The sequence below is a fragment of the Lissotriton vulgaris genome, chromosome 8 (assembly GCF_964263255.1).
Source record: "Lissotriton vulgaris chromosome 8, aLisVul1.2, whole genome shotgun sequence".
NCBI classification, from domain to species: domain Eukaryota; kingdom Metazoa; phylum Chordata; class Amphibia; order Caudata; family Salamandridae; genus Lissotriton; species Lissotriton vulgaris.
The window spans coordinates 1,488,737,131-1,488,753,294 of NC_141696.1; positions in this window are offsets into that span (position 1 = coordinate 1,488,737,131).

The following is a 16,164-nucleotide window of genomic DNA, read 5'->3' on the forward strand; positions in this document are numbered from 1 at the left end:
CTCCCAGGAGCAAACACTAGGCTGGGAGAGAAGGGGAGATGAGTTGCTTGTGAGGGAGGATGTACAATTACACAGGTTGTAGAGTTGATGACTTTGTGATGGGATGAAAAAATGTACTAGGAGGTGAGCAAGGGGTGTGTGGCATAGGGGTCATGATCTAACTGATGTAAGCTACCCTGCTCCTAGCAATCATGTTAACGAATTGTACCAAAAGGTAAGCATGGGCAAGGGTTTTCTTGTAGCATGGACAAAGGAATACAATTTCAATAGGGAATCAGATAGCACTCCAAAGTTTGTGGGTAAGGGAGCAGGTGGGGAATTGAGAGGGAGCTTTTAAAGCCTAAGACAGACTGTTTTAGAATTGTTGAATGAATGAATGAAGGCAATTATAAAGCGCATCGTTCACTCCGAGGAGCATCTTGGCGCTGTCGGATGCGGGGAAGTCTGAGGTGAGGCGATTAGTGAATCCAGTGGGCGTGTAAGGATCAGATGAGTGATAACCTGGATTTTTGCTGCCCCAGACCATACAGTGCTTTCAGGAGTTTCTTGAACATAGGTTCAGACTGCGCCAGTCTCAGCTGGGTGGGCAAGCTATTCCAGGCTTTCGTTCCTAGGACTGCCTTTGACTTTCCCCCCTCTCGACGTCGGGTGGAAAGGGGGATGTGCCACAAGGTTTTCCGAGGACTATCGCAGGAGCCGGTCTGTGATGTATGGTTTGATTCTGGACCTTGGGTATTTGGCTCCTGTTTCCTGATGCTCTTAAAGATGACTGATAGGATTTTATAGAGAATCCTTTTGTGTATAGGCTACCAGTGGAGTGCTTTGAGTGCTGCTGTGTCCGAGGACCCCCTAGGTAGGTGTAGTACCAGTCGGGCTGTCCGTTTTGGACTATGCGTAGTCTTTTCAGAACCGCCTTTTTTGCTCCTACGTAAAGGCAGTTACAGTAATCCAGGTACCAACGCTGATTTTGGCTTCTGGACAGCAAGGCCAAGCCTACTATACTGCAAATAACGTAACAAAAGGCCAGTGCTGCAAATCTCTTTAACAACTTCTTAAGGTGCATTGAACAAAACAAATGCCACCAGAACCACTTTTTACGTTCGATTTAATCCAAATATTTTTTGAACAATTTACATTAGGTTTCTCAAAATATCACAAACTATTGCCTACAGATTAACATTTTTAATTTTCATTGCGATTCAGGTACAGAGTGATTGGTGTGTATAGAGTGTGCACAAGTGTTTGGTAAGGGGAATCCCAAAAAGGCTTTTTAGGTTTGGTAAGGGGGTTAAGGGTGGTTCTTCTTTTTTGTTAGAGAAATGAAACATTTTAAACTGTAGGCAATAGTTTGTGATATTTTGATAAACCTAATGTAAATTGTTCAAAAAATATTTGGATTAAATTGAATGAAAAAAGTTGTTGTGTTGACATTGGTTTTGTTCAATGCACCTTAAGAAGTTGTAGGAGATTTGCAGCACTGGCATTTCGTTTCGTTATTTGCGTTACAGTAATCCAAGCTTGACCGAGTTAATGCTACAGCAACTGTTTTCCTAGCAGTGACTGGGAGTAGATAAAAAAACATTTGTTAGGGTTTTTATCATGTGGAAGCACATGCCTGCCACAGAAAGGGCTTGCTGGTGGAAGGATGGTGCAGAGTCGAATCTAATCGCTAAGTTCCTCACAGTATCTACTCTTATTAGGAGGTGGGGCCATATCAGTCGGCAACTACTGTTTGGGCATGAAGAGGTTAGATTTCCCAAGCTTTTTGGCTATTACATTTGAGATGGTTTGATTTCATCCAATCCATGACTGCGGATAGACAGCGCAGGAATTTTTCTTCAGTTGCTGTGGAATTTGTCAAGGATGCAATCCGGTTCAGGGTTTGTTAGTCAAGGGTGAGGATTAGCTGGGTGTCATCTGCTTACGAGAGAGACTCCATGTTAAAGGATGCAATCCGGTTCAACAGTGGTATCCTATAGAGATTAAAAAGTGTTGGACTCTGGGCCGAGCACTGAGGGACTCCAGATGGCAGTTTTTCTGTTGATTTGTAGTTGCCTAAGGTTACTATTTGTCACCTGTTTTCCAGAAAAGATGTTAACCAGGCTAACGCCGTGTGAGGGATGCCACTATCCGCTAACCTGTCTCTCAAAATGTCATAAGAGACCGTATCGAATGCGGCAGATGGGTCCAACAGAATCCGTACTGCATCTTCTCCTTGATCTAGGGCAAATAGTTTCCGTTGTATGAAGCAGTACTGATTCTGTTGCGTGACCAGGCCAAAAAACCAGTTTGCTTGGGGTGTAGGATATTCGCTTCCTGCAGAAAATCATTTAGTTGCGTGTTGACTAGTTTCTCTGCTATTTTACTCGTACATGGTAGCAGCGAGATGGGTCTGAGATTAGAGAGTGGTCGGGTATGATAACTTCTTTTTTGGGGGGGGTTTAACAGAAGCAATTTTCCAATTATCAGGAAGTATTGCTAGCTTGAAGGAGGAGTTGATTATTTGGTTGATTATTTGGTTGATTGTATGGTTTATGATGTTAATGAGTGCATGTAAAATTTTCAGGGGGCAGGGATCAACAGAGGAACCTGATTTGCAGGAGAGAATAGCTTGCCGGGACTGTTCAAGACTGATCTTCTTAAAACAGTTGAGCTCTGTTCTCTAGGATAACTGCTTCTACAGGGAGGAGATCTTTTTCTTAGTCTTTTTTTAAGTCTACAATTTTCTGGTCACAAAACTTTGCAATCTGATCACATAAACCTTGTGATGGAGGAATTTCATGTTCTAGCATTTTTGGATAGGTGAAAGATTTTATGAGTTTGAAGATCGTTTTCTGATTGGATGCTGCCTGGTTGATGAGATTGGAGTAGTGTGCCTCCTTTTCTATTCTGATTTGCTGTAGATGATGAATGAGAGCTGTTTTAAAGAGTGAAAGCTCTATTGATTTGTAATTTTTCCTCCATATGCGTTCCAATGTTTTGCATTGGCCTTGTAGTTCTTTTAGCCGAGAGGTAAACCAGGGCACAGAGTTGTTATTGAGGGGGCTTTTACTGGGAGGGGCGGGATGCGCCAAAATGTTTGCTAGTGAGGACATCCAATCATTGAAAATGTGGGTGTCTGCAGAGGGGTCCCCTGTTAGGGTAGGTTTACCTAGTTCTGCCGTAGCCTGCAGGTTAGGACTAGTTGGCATTTTATTCCACATTCGTCTGTGTGAGGCCCGATTGACTGGAGTTTTTCACAAGTTGTGTGATGGAACAGCCATACCTGAAAGGTTTAAACTTTTGTTCCGACCAAGTTATGGTAACCGGCGGGTCTACTCTAAGACTGGTGGCGTGCTCAGTGCATGAGAGGGCGGCAGGGGGCAATACAGTGCTATGGGGCGTGTTCAGTGTGAAGATGTGGGTTTGAATTTGGGTTATGAGAAGGGGCAGAGAGAACGTTTTTGAGTGTCTTTATATGGGCGATAGAACAACCCACAGAAATGAAATATATAAAATACCAGCATTTGTAACACGCACAGCTACCTCTGGAGAGGTGTCCTGGCGCTGGGGGCCGTTGGGAAGTTTAAGCGAGCTTTTGCCCAGAGTCACAAGGTGCTGGGTCAACCTGCCATCAGTGATCGAACCGTGTGCTCCTGTGTTCTAGTCACCCACCCTGGCCGCTGCACCACACCTCTTCCCAAAAAATAAGCTAACCAGTGAAGGAGGCATATAGCGAGAATGATGGGAGCAGAAGAAAAGGAGTATTGGCTACATGCTCTCCAGATCAGGTGCCCAGCTACTTCCCAAATGGCAACACCCCTCCTAAAATCTAATATGGGGCATCCTCCACACTCAATGTCTCTCCCATTCGCACATGATGGTGTAAGCAACCGTTGCTTAATCGCTGCCAGGATCTCCTGCTAGCTTGCATCAAGGCCAATGCAATGTAATTAGAGCAGAAAAGGTCTTTAGCATATCAATTTCTGACACCAGCCTCATTAACTCTGTTGAAGCATTGAAGATGTTTTTCTTGTGTTGCTCTTTGTGGGCTCTGGAAAGAAGAGGAGCCTCAGCTAGAATTTAGTTTTCCCTTCTTGGAGGGTTTCCTTTCTATCTTTGCTCTTTTTGTCCCTGTGAAATGTCAGTTATTAGGGGAGGCAGATGTCACCACCAGCTCTTGTTCTAATAAAAGCACTGCACCGATTGGCTAGGCAGACTTTGTTTACCCAATGTACTTTGCTGCCTGACCATCAGAGCACTTCATCTCCTTACTGCTTGGCCAGGAGTGTGGTACCCTTGCGGGCCAGCTATCCTCAAGTCAGCTAGACTGCCTGTGTCCCTCCTGTTTTCTTAATTAGCTTTAATATTACAGTTTAGACACAACTATAAAAGTGTACATTTTTGTGTACCTAAAGAAACAAGTGAACGCCTAGTCCTTGACACTCTTGTGGCAAACTCAAAATCTTTGGACTTTGGCGTTGTCATGTCTCTTTTTAGGATCAACATCTGCTGAGGTCCTGAGCCCAAAACTACTTCGTAAACCGGTATTGCTCAATAGGCCACAAATGCTGGTTTGTGGCAGATCTCCTATTTAAGTAATGGGAATTTCCATGCATTGATCTGTTTTGCTCATGGTAGTCTCAAAATGTGAAATCTGTGCACCAAGCCACTGAAACCCCCAAGATGTTTTTGTTTTCCTCAAATTATCGCTGGAGGCTGAAATCACATTACTTTTGCATTTCCACTTTTTCTGGGGGTCAGTACCTTTTCACTCAAAACCCGATTTTCGTTTTTTATATGGCTGTCCTGTGTTTTTAGGTCGAGCCTGGGAATACGCATCCGAAGGATGCGGTCCAGGTGGAGAACTATAGCTAGCTGACTCGGGGGAATGAAGGACAAGAAACTGGCACGCGCTTCTCTCCGGCTGGATTTCACTGCGTGCACGCGCTTGTCCGCTCCGTCCACATTGCCAGCAAGTCAGCCTAACGCACGTGCATGCACACAGACACACACACGCACACGCACTTACACTTACACACACACACACACACATAGAGACCCGACCCCGCCCCCGCCTCATTAATACTTTCGAAAAAGCAGCCCACCCGCGGCCTGCCAGAGTCGTCCCCTGCCCCCGCTGCGTGTGTGAGTGGAAGCGGCGGGGCACAGAGACTAGAGACGGCGGGGGAAGGGGTGACCAGACCCGCAATCAAGAAGAATAACGAGGGGGAGGGAGCGGAGTAGCTAACCGCCTCCCGACCCCCCTCGCAACGTTTGTCTAAGGTCTACTGCAAGCGGAGCCCACCCGCGAGTGCAGCGACCCCCTGCCAGACAATCCGTAGTAAAAGCGGAGCCCACCTGGAACAAGACACGAAGACCCCAGCATCACCCCCCCCCCCCCGCGCAAGGACTGCTAGACGCCGCCGCGGGCAGGGAGGACACAGGGAGAAGTAACTGCCGCCGCCGCCGTCCTCTACCCCCCCCCCCCCCCCTCTAACAGGCGCGCTGGGCCTACCTCCTTATTTAGCACCTCCCCTCCCCCCGACGCGCATCTCGCTGCACTCTTCATTACAGCCGGGTGCTTCTGCCGGTGTGCATCTCGGTTACGGCACTTTCAATTCCAGCCGTGTGCCCCTCAGTGTCTCACTGGTAATTTAAGGGGGCTCCTCGCCCATGCAGGTCTATTTGGTAACAGTCTTCCGGCCCAAGGGTCTACAGCCGCATCTCCTCGCCCCCAGGGGCCCACGCAGCAGTCCCAGGCTCACAATGAGCGAGAGAGAGGGACTTTAGCGATCCTTACTGGGGCTCTTCAGATGGCTGCGGCTGCTGCTCTCGCGGGTGCTCGTTGTTTCTTCTTGCCCCGCCCCCTTTGCGCTCCAGGCCTCACTTTCGTCCAGGGCTCCCTTGTTGGGCCCGTGAACTGGTGCTGTCTTCGCATCCTGGTCTACTGCAGTTCTGGTCTTGTCCTGTGAGTTTGTGACACTTCTTACGTATTTTTTTTATTGTTCTCTTCGATCCTCATGAAACTGCTAATTTGGCCATGAGCTACTCCGTGCCCCCCCCCCCCCCCCCCCCGCCGCTTGCATTTCCCATACTTGTTTGTTAATCCACGCTTGCAAATTCCTGAAGTGGCTGGATTTCACTGCGCGCACGTCGCCCCCGTCCACATTGCCAGCAAGTCAGCCTAACGCACGTGCATGCACACAGACACACACACGCACTTACACTTACACACACACACACACACACACACATAGAGACCCAACCCCCCCCGCCTCATTACTACTTTCGAAAAATCAGCCCACCCGCGGCCTGCCCGAGTCGTCCCCTGCCCCCGCCGCGTGTGAGTGGAAGCGGCGGGGCACAGAGACTAGAGACGGCGTGGGAAGGGGTGACCAGACCCGCAATCAAGAAGAATAACGAGGGGGAGGGAGCGGAGTAGCTAACCGCCTCCCGACCCCCCTCGCAACGTTTGTCTAAGGTCTACTGCAAGCGGAGCTCACCCGCGAGTGCAGCGACCCCCCTGCCAGACAATCCGTAGTAAAAGCGGAGCCCACCCGCAACAAGACACGAAGACCCCAGCATCACCCCCCCCCCCCCCGCCCAAGGACTGCTAGACGCCGCCGCGGGCAGGGAGGACACAGGGAGAAGTAACTGCCGCTGCCGCCCTCTAACCCCCCCCCTCTAACAGGCGCGCTGGGCCTACCTCCTTATTTAGGACCCCCCCCCCCCCGAGGCGCATCTCGCTGCACTCTACATTACAGCCGGGTGCTTCTGCCGGTGTGCATCTCTGTTACGGCACTTTCAATTCCAGCCGTGTGCCCCTCAGTCTCCCACTGGTAATTTAAGGGGGCTCCTCGCCCAGGCAGGTCTATTTGGTAAGTCTTCCGGCCCAAGGGTCTACAGCCGCATCTCCTCGCCCCCAGGGGCCCACGCAGCAGTCCCAGGCTCACAATGAGCGAGAGAGAGGGACTTTGGCGTTCCTTACCGGGGCTCTTCAGATGGCTGCGGCTGCTGCTCTCGCGGGTGCTCGTTGTTTCTTCTTGCCCCGCCCCCTTTGCGCTCCAGGCCTCACTTTCATCCAGGGCTCCCTTGTTGGGCCCGTGAACTGGTGCTGTCTTCGCATCCTGGTCTACTGCAGTTCCGGTCTTGTCCTGTGAGTTTGTGACACTTCTTACGTATTTTTTTTATTGTTCTCTTCGATCCTCATGAAACTGCTAATTTGGCCATGAGCTACTCCGTCCCCCCACCGCCGCTTGCATTTCCCGTACTTGTTTGTTAATCCGCGCTTGCAAATTCCTGAAGCGGCAATGAAGGAGTTACAGCGCCACCTGCTTGTGCCCTTTAAACTTGATATGTGGCTTTTAGTTTCGTAAACCTTTTAGTTACATTGCTCAGTAAACACGTAGCTACTGCTGCCTTCGTAATGCTTAATTTGCAAATAATGAAGTGGCGGTGTTTCATGAGGCAGCAGCTTCACAATATGAATTGGGTGTTGGAAGGGGGGGGGCGAGGGGGGGGGAAATGTACCTGAAAGAAGAGTATATGGACTAAACTTTAATAGGATTTTAGCGGCAGCTGTTTTCAGTAAATTTGACTTTTTGGGGCACATAATTTCGTCAACCCAGCAACATTTTTGGGTGCTCTCCGGACACAAAATGCCACATAGATTTACATGTGAATGTAAACATAGATTTATGGGGCAGGTTACAGGTAAGTAATGTTTAGTCATCAATGGAGCGCACACCGCTAGCCCCTCCTCCGGATCACCCCTCGGGACTCTGGTACTTGTAGTTCTTTAGTGGATCACCCAGGTGGGTGCAAGTCGGTACTTGTAGGACTGATGAATCTCTAGACCCGATACATGTCCCGGGTTTTAGGATATCGCCCGAGACATGTCTCGGGTTTCGGGATAACTTCCCTCATCAGTAGAGAAAGATCGTTAGGAGTGGAAGAGAAGGCCGCCACACAACAGTCAAAGGCCTCGATGCCAGAACCGGCACGCAGGTGCGTCATCCAAGAGCCCGTCGGCCCAAAGCTCAAGGGAGCCATATTGTGTTTAGTCATCAATGGAGCGCACACCGCTAGCCCCTCCTCCGGATCACCCCTCCCTCGAGCCGCTTTGAGCTGACGAGCTCGTGGAGAGGCACCTGCGCGCCTGGAGAGATACTGCGTTCCAAGAATACGGCAGCCTGCTCAGCAACCCCAAATAATTTTGCCTAATCTCTGCTGATGACGGATAATAATCCAGAAACACGTGTCCAGAGATGGCCAGCACTAATCTGCACCCACCTGGTGTAACACTCAAGACTTTCCAAGTGTACTCGCTTGTTGATCTGAACTGCATCTACCATGATGCCCAGGGGCGACTCTGCTGGGAGGTGAAGCAGTGTGCTCCCACACCAGTTTCTTACAGGTAAGTAATGTGTTTATGAAGACAGGCATGTGTAGTAGTTAATAAAGGACTGCAGTGGTGCTAGTGACCCAGTTCCCCCACCAGATTATCAATTTCCGTTTTTAAAACTATATCCTTTTGGGCAAGCGTTACTCTCGCTGTATAAACACACCCGTTTTAACGCTCACCATGCCACTAACAGAACACAGTTGTATCCGCTGTTTGCGGTGCTTCTCTGTGGTGCCCACACAGGCTTATGCTGTGGAAATATAAGGCAATAGTGCTGCCATCTACATATAACCGCCTACAGCATCCTTCCTAAGGTGGTGTTGGGGAGGCGGGGGGGGGGGGGGGGGGGGGAAATGGGTACATTTGTTCGCTCAATGTGACTTTTATTTTCTTAGTCCTGCCTTTTGCTCACGGTTTGTGTCTTTACAGAATTTCTTGTGTGGCCTTTGGAATTGGTGCTGCTTTCCTAGTGCTTAATCTGTGACAAACAGATTCACTCTATCTACCGCCCTCCCTCCATCTATCTACCTCCCTCAATCTATCTACCTGCCTCACTCCATCTATCCATCTACCTCCCTCACTCCATCTACCGCCCTCACTCCATCTATCTATCTACCGCCCTCACTACATCTATCCATCTACCGCCCTTACTCCATCTACCGTCCTCACTCCATCTACCCATCTACCGTCCTCACTCCATCTACCGTCCTCACTCCATCTACCGTCCTCGCTCCATCTACCGTCCTCGCTCCATCTACCGTCCTCGCTCCATCTACCGTCCTCGCTCCATCTACCGTCCTCGCTCCATCTACCGTCCTCGCTCCATCTACCGTCCTCGCTCCATCTACCGTCCTCGCTCCATCTACCGTCCTCGCTCCATCTACCGCCCTCGCTCCATCTACCGCCCTCGCCCTATCTATCGCCCTCGCCCTATCTATCGCCCTCGCCCTATCTATCGCCCTCGCCCTATCTATCGCCCTCGCCCTATCTATCGCCCTCGCCCTATCTATCGCCCTCGCCGTAGTCAAGTCAAGTCAAGTCAGAAATTTATATAGCGCGCTACATACCCATAGGGTCTCAAGGCGCTTGAGGAAGGGGGGAAAATTACTTGTCGAATATCCAAGTTTTAAGTTGCTTTCTGAACGCTAGGTGGTTCTGAGTAAGCCGAAGGTGAGTGGGAAGAGTTCCAGGTTTTGGCTGCCAGGTAGGAGAAGGATCTACCTCCCATGGTGGCTTTGTTGATGCGAGGAACAGTGGCCAGGGCTTGGTTGGAGGATCGTAGCTGACGGGAGGGGGTGTAGAAGGACAGTCGTGTGTTGAGGCATTCGGGTCCAAGTTCATAAAGTGCTTTGTGTGCGTGGGTTAAGAGGCGGAAGGTAATCCTCTTATTTACGGGGAGCCAGTGGAGGTTTTTCAGGTGACCAGAGATGTGTTCTTTACGCGGGATATCAAGTATGAGCCTGGCTGAGGCGTTCTGGATGCGTTGGAGTTTTTTCTGGAGTTTTGCGGTGGAACCGGCGTATAGGGTGTTTCCGTAGTCCAGGCGACTCGTGACGAGTGCGTGAGTGACCGTTTTTCTAGTTTCAGTGGGGATCCAGCGAAATGTTTTTTTGAGCATGCGAAGAATGTTGAAGCAGGATGATGAGACAGCGTTGACTTGTCTGTTCATAGAGAGTGAGGAGTCCAGGATGACGCCCAGGTTCCGTGCGTGGTCCGTCGGGATGGGTGCTTTTCCAAGGGCCTCTGGCCACCAGGAGTCGTCCCAGGCGGAGGGGGAGGTACCTAAGATTAGGACTTCTGTTTTGTCTGAGTTCAGTTTCAGACGGCTGTGCTTCATCCACTCGGCTACTTCTTTCATTCCTTCGTGTAAGTTGTTTTTGGCGGTGTTGGGGTTCTTGGTGAGTGAGAGGATCAGTTGGGTGTCGTCAGCGTAGGAGATGATGTTGAGATTGTGTTGGCGAACAATGGCTGCGAGGGGGCTCATGTACACGTTGAAGAGGGTGGGGCTGAGTGACGATCCTTGCGGCACGCCGCAGATGACTTCAGAGGCCTCTGATTTGAATGGAGGGAGTCGGACTCTCTGAGTTCTTCCGGTGAGGAACGAGGTGATCCATTCCAGAGCTTTTCCTTAGATTCCGATGTTACTGAGGCGCTGTAATAGGGTGCTATGGCAGACTGTGTCGAAGGCTGCGGGGAGGTCAAGGAGGATGAGGGCGACTGTTTCTCCATTGTCCAGTAGGGTTCGAATGTTGTCTGTTGCTGCGATGAGTGCGGTCTCAGTACTGTGTTTGGCTCGGAATCCGGACTGTGAGGGGTCGAGGGATTTGTTGCTTTCGAGAAAGGCGGCAAGCTGGTTGTTGACAGCTTTCTCGATGACTTTGGCCGGGAAAGGAAGGAGCGAGATGGGGCGGTAGTTTTTGAGTTCGGTGGGGTCCGCTGTGGGTTTTTTCAGAAGGGCGCTGAGTTCTGCGTGTTTCCAGCTTTCCGGGAAGGTGGCGGAGTTGAGGGAGCAGTTGATGACGTCTCGGAGGCGTGGTGCTATGATGGAGTCTGCTTTGTTGAAGATGTGATGAGGGCATGGGTCAGTTGGGGATCCTGAGTGGATGGAGTTCATCAGGCGGATGGTGTCCTCCGTGGAGATTGGGTTCCAGTCGTTAAGGATGTTCCAAGGGGGGAGAAGGTCCTGCAGAAGGTTGGGTGGGTAGGTCTTCGGGACGGTTGTCGAAGCTGTTGTGGATGTCTGCAATTTTGTTGTGGAAGAAGGAGGCTAGGGAGTCGCAGAGGGCTTGAGAGGGGGTGATGTCGTTGGAGTTGGCTGATGGGTTGGTAAATTCTTTGACGATGTTGAATAACTCCTTTTTTTTTTTAAACCTTTTTTATTAGCGTTGTGCAACACAGTCATGACAATAACAGTATCGATAATCCAATACAGTATCATTTACGGTACATTCAGCGGACAAACATCATCGTTACAAGGGCTGGAACAGTGTAAATAGATCACCTTAACGTCCTGGAATAAGAGGTCACTCCACCTGAATCACCCCCTCCATCCATACAGTGGGGTGAGTAGCGGGGGAGACCATCATACCCCCGTATCCCAGTATCTCAGCAGGCAGGTAGGAGAGCTGCCTCCGGCACCACCGGCCCATGGTCGTCCCAGCCCCAACCGGTCTCCCAGCTATGTTACCCGGTATAGTAGAGTGTCATATATGTGTCAAGTGAGCGTGGCCCAGCTTAACATCCCAGTGGGCCGTCAGTTGGAGGATAATTAGGAGCGGAGTACAGCGGGTCAAGGCCCGTTCTATCGTGTGAAATACAGTATGGCGGGTGTGGTGTAAAGCGCCCATAAATGCTCACAAGCCCGGTATCGGCTCGTCATCTCCAGAGGAGTCGCTGTGAGTCGTTTGAGACATCCAGTATACCTGTAAGGTGGACCAAAAGTCACTGGGTTTACAGCGGGCAGGTAACAATTCTGCATAAACGCCGTGCTGGTCCTGGCAATACGTGAGATCGTCCAGCCATTCCTTAAATTTTGGTGCCCTGCCCCTCCCCCATCTGCAAGCAATCCTCCTTTTAGCAAGTAGCAGCGCTATATCAACAAATTTGCGGTCTGACTTGGGTGCATTTTTGGTATATCCCAGTAGCATCACCACCGGTTCAATGGGAAGAGGGCCAGCAATCATCACCTGGAGCGCAGCATGTACCTGCTCCCAGTATTCCTGTATCACACTACACTCCCAGGCCAGGTGGAGGAAACCCGCGCCCTCTGCCTGGCATCTTGCACATCTGTCGTCTTCCGAGAGATGAAATCGCAGCTTCCTGACTGGTGTATAATAATATCTCTGTACGAACTTATAGTGGATAATTTTCAGTCTACAGCCAGAGGAAACCCTGGCCGTGACCGAGCAGCAATATCTCCACTGTTCGTCAGTGAGTGCAGTGGGTAGATCAGAGTCCCAGGCAGTTCGTGCCTTCGACAGAACCAGTGGGCGTTGCTCCCGAATGGCTGTATACAACTTCGACACCAAGTGTCTGCCGTCCGACACGAGCATGACGTGTAATGGCAACACTGTGCCCGGTTCCTCCGGGAAACTAGGGATTATGTCCTTCATACCCTGACGGAGTCGGATATAATAGAACACCTCCATTGGCGTCGGGGGGAATAGCCCGGAAGATCTGATCCTTTGTACGGAACAGTCCCTCCTGAAACAAATCACCCCAGGTATGAAGGTGGACGCGGTTGCACATGGATCGAAATCCATTTTCCATTAAAAGCGATAGTTTCGGGTGGTACGCAAGGGGCATCGCCGGCGAGTAGAGCATAGGGGCTCCCAGGAGCTTGGTCACTCTCCGCCACAAGTCCATGGTGCAGGTAACAGTGGTAGCAGGCGTCTCGACATCACCAACCAGGCCCATCAACATGCCCTTGAGCGGCAGCGGGTGCACGATCCAATCCTCAGCAGCAACCTGAGGCATAAAGGGAGCGGGGTTAACCCAGTAGTAAGCATGTTGAGCCTGAGCACTGAGGTAATACACCTCCAGATCTGGTACGTCAAATCCGCCCTTGTCATATGGCTGTGTCAAGACCTTCCAACTGAGGCGCGGTTGTTTTCCTCCCCAGAATAGGCGAAGCAGTTCAGATCGGAGTCTTTTAAAAAAAATAGGCTCCCGGGTAATAGGGAATATTTTGAAAGAGGTATAGGAAACGTGGAAGGATGACCATTTTTATCAGGGAGGCTCTGCCCGCCATCGATAGCGGGAGGGCTAACCAGCGGGTCACATTGTCGGCCAATTGGGAGATAGCTACCCCATAGTTCAATCGAACCGTGTCCTCCTTATTAAGCGATACCACTATGCCCAAGTATTTCAGGTCAGTACTGCACCATTCCAACGGGTAATCAAGCGGGAAATGGGCTACGGAGGCCGTGAGGGGGAAGAATTGCGACTTTTTCCAGTTGATGTGCACTCCAGAAATGCCACCAAACAATACAAATTCTCTCAAAAGTGGTTTGAGGTGCACTTGTGGGTGTCGCACATACAAAGTAACGTCGTCCGCATAGAGGGATATGCCAATCTGCCGTTGATTACAATTAAAGGCGCTGGCCTTATGTAATTGCCGGATCCTGCAAGCCAGCGGCTCAATTGCCAGGGCAAAGAGCAGGGGTGACAGGGGGCAGCCCTGTCTAGTTCCCCTCGTGATCGGCTTCTGTGCCGATAGCACACCGTTGACTACGACCCTGGCAACTGGAGAGGTGTAAAGCAATGTCACCCAGGCGATGAATATCCGGGGGAATCCCATTCTGCTTAAGATGGCCAATAGATAACCCCACTCAACCGAATCGAACGCCTTGGTGGCGTCTAGGAACACAGCTGCGACTGGCAGGTCTGGCGAGATGGTAGGTATGAGGGAGAACAGGGTGCGGAGGTTATGAGACGTGGCTCTCCCTGGGACAAATCCGGATTGATCCGGCAGCACCAGGGTAGTCATAAGTAGGGATAGTCTAGTCGCTAGCACCTTCGCAAGAATCTTTGCGTCGCAGTTTAGCAGCGATAAGGGCCTATAGGCATCGGTATCCGTCGGGTCTTTCCCTGGCTTGAGAAGCGAAGTGATCGCCACCTCCCTCATAGAGCCCGGCAGTATCCCCACCTCTAACGACTCTTCAAATACCTCCTTCAGTACTGGTGCCATAATGTCAATGTAGCATTTATAAAATTCGGCCGGTAAGCCGTCCAGCCCTGCAGCTTTGCCGTTACTGAGTGACATGATCGCTTCCCGGATTTCATCAATCTCGAAAGGGCATCCCAAGAATGCCTTATCGCCATCGCTTAGCCAGCATAGTGCTATGTCGTCCAGGATATTCCCGAGCTCCACCTCGCCAGTCTGCTGTGTGGTGTATAGCCGTTTGTAGTGCTGCAGCAAAGTGTCCTGTATCCCTTTAGAATCCCGGTAGGTCCTGCCTGCACCATCAGAGATTTCTAATATGTGCGTGGCGAACCGCTGGTGCCTCGTGAGTGCCGCTAGAACTTTTCCCGGCCTATCCCCCTCGCAGTAGCGGCTAGCCGTCCAGTATTTGCCGCGGAATTTTACTTCCCTGGCCGCTTCCTCTTCGTAAGTTGTCAGTTTGGCCCTGAATGCCATCGCTAGGTCAGGGCAAGGATTACCGACCATCTCTGCCTCTAACGTCTTAAGTTCCGCTTCAAGGCTCGTTAATGTGCGTACAATTTCCCTGAGCACGCCACAGCTCTTAGATATTGTAACACCTCGCACAGTCACTTTAAAGGCTTCCCATATCGTTTCGACCTTATCAACAGACCCCTTATTCCTAGGGAAGAAGGCTTCAATTTCCTCGCCAAGTTCCTGCTTAAAGACAGGATCAAGGAGGGCCGAGGGGGAAGAGTCGCCACGGCGGCCGTACTCTTGCATAGCCAGGCATATCCAGAATAGTCAATACAGGGCAATGGTCCGAGTAGGTGCGAGGCAGATGTTTCACCTGAACGACTCCACCAGCTAAGCCTCGTGAGATAAAGCAGTAGTCGATCCTGGCCCATGAGCGCGCGCGTGTGTGGTGAGGTGAGTGCCTTCCCTAGCTGCCGGGTGTGAATGCCTCCAGCTGTCCAATAATCCCGCCTCCGTCAGTATGCCCTGAAGTGCGTCCCTAGCTCTCGTGTTGTACTGTCCGCTACCGTCTGACCTGTCCGCCCCTGGGTGTAATGAGAGGTTGAGGCCCCCCCCCAGACTACGTGTGTGGCTTCGACCTCCAGTGCATGTCCCCATAATGTCAAGAAGAAACCAGGTGTGTCAATGTTAGGTGCATAGCAATTTATAAGCATTATCACATCAGCGTCCAGTCTCCCCCAAAGGATCACATATCTCCCCTCGTTATCCGCCCGAACTCCCAGCTTCTGGAACGCCAGTCTTTTATTGACCAAAATGACCGTACCCCTGGAATAGGTGGAATAGGAAGAAAACTCTCTCACAGTCGCCCACCTACTTGCAAACTGAGGGGCACACCGCGGGTTCAGGTGGGTTTCCTGGAGCATAGCTATCTGTACCTGGTGCCTATCTAAATATGCAAGTACATTTCTGCATTTCCGTGGGTTATTAAGGCCTCGAACATTCCAGGACAATATAGATACAGTAGTCAAAGCGTGATCACCCGTGCTTATCACCATATCCCTGTAACCAGCAAATGCAAAGTGCCTCAGCCCTCTGTAGGTCCGCATCACGTACCAATATCCTCATTGTACAGTACTGTCGGTTCTTTCGATCATTCATGCTGACACGAACCATATTTCTAGTCCTAACATACATGCCATGTACTCCACTCGCACAAACATTCCCACTCTCAACAAGTCCCATCCCAACAATCGAACATCCCTCCTTCCTCCACGCACAGCAATACAAACCCCGTTCCACTAGTCCTCCCCCAACCCACTGAAGCAACCCAAACTTGCCAGTACCATGACCCCTCCCCCCACCCCAAACCCCGTACTCAATAACCATAGAAAAACCATGTGGGGAATCCCCTCCTGGGGGCATTAGAGGTACACACCCATTCACCCCAACACTTCCCTCCCATCCCGCATATACCATACGGGGAAGACAGAGAAGAAGGGGTGGTGCCTGGCATTCATAAGCCCTGCAGGTTTAAGCCTATTCATTAAACCATAGCGCCGAACCCGCCGCCCCTCAATCATAAAAGTCATCAAAGATTTCAGGCGGCCCGCCCATATACCAGCTGTTGCTTGTAATGTCACCTGCAATGCCACCAGTTCGT